Source organism: Penaeus monodon, chromosome 29, assembly GCF_015228065.2.
Source record: "Penaeus monodon isolate SGIC_2016 chromosome 29, NSTDA_Pmon_1, whole genome shotgun sequence".
NCBI classification, from domain to species: Eukaryota; Metazoa; Arthropoda; class Malacostraca; order Decapoda; family Penaeidae; genus Penaeus; species Penaeus monodon.
In genome coordinates this window covers 33,478,831-33,480,187 of record NC_051414.1, presented here as the reverse complement: position 1 = coordinate 33,480,187, position 1,357 = coordinate 33,478,831, and positions in this window count along the sequence as shown.

The following is a 1,357-nucleotide window of genomic DNA, read 5'->3' as shown; positions in this document are numbered from 1 at the left end:
ATTATTTTTTTACTTACTTTAAGAGCAAGGTATACCATTACAATTTCCTTTTAGAAAATATGGAATTGTAAATATACTACTTTCGTATAATAAAATAAATTTATTCTGTGTGCCAAAAAATTAACAAAAATAACTTTTATCTACAATAAACTGTTTTGGGGAAATAGGGCTGATGCCTCCATTCATTTTTCCCGTTTATACATATGGCTATGTATATAAGATTTATGATAAAAAATGAAAATATATAACAATTCGTATTATGAAAATGGGGTCGAATATAACTGACCTACATATCTATACAAATAATCTTATGGTGATTCTAACCATCGTTTCTATAACTAGAAAAAGTAAAAACAATAACAACACGCGATCCACTTTCACTTGGAAATGTACGTGAGAATGACTAGAAATCCCACCATAAATCAACCGAAAGAAATAATGTCAAATTTGTCTAGCAAACGACGTCTTTCAGTTCCGCATCTCCTGAAAATGTCTTTTTAACTGCTCTGCTTGCGTCTCCTCCTCCGCCTCCTCAATGGTGTCCTTCTTCTTGGCCTCCTCCAGGCTCTGCTCGTAGTCCCTGATGTACTGCGCTACCTCAGCGAAGCCGAACTGCTCGGCGTCGTCGGTGGGGCGTGTGGGCCCCAGCGGGGGGAGGGCGAGGAAGAGGCTCAGGGGCGGTGGGCATTGTGAAAACAGAGGTATTCATTCTATTTATCTTTTTTACTCAGGATTTTCAGGTCCGCCAGCCAAGGGAAAACGAGTGAAATTACTTTAGTCGTTGTACGATGAATAAAGCAAGTCCGTTGTTTATTCCATGAAATTAATAGTATGCAAAAATATAATCCAAAGACACTGAATTCTGTAAATTTATGTTATAAATCCACATATGCAGTTTGTGAAATATGAACTGCATTTTAATGATAACAAAACATTACCAGAATATCTGTTTAACCCTCCCCCCACAAAATAAAATGGTTTCGGTGAAGTAAAATAAAATTCCTTATCATTGAACAGTGACAAATAGTGACAAGGCTTCACCTTGAGTCATGCGTTACATCCCTACCAAAGAGCCTCCTAATCCCCGCCAAAAAACAATGAAAAACATATCTGATTTATCAACAATCAAAGTTCTGATTCGTATGTGACTTTAAAACTGAAGGGAAGCTACCAGAGCACAAAGAACGATCCCTACCGATCCCTAGGCGCCGGGGGGACCTTGCACTTGTCCAGCAGGAAGCGCACCGTGTCCAGGTGGCCCTCGGCGGCGGCCAAGTGCAGCGCCGTCCGGCCGTCGTAGTCGCTCTCCGCCATGTTCAGGCCGGCCAGGGCGTATCTGTGGGGGAGAATGCAGGAA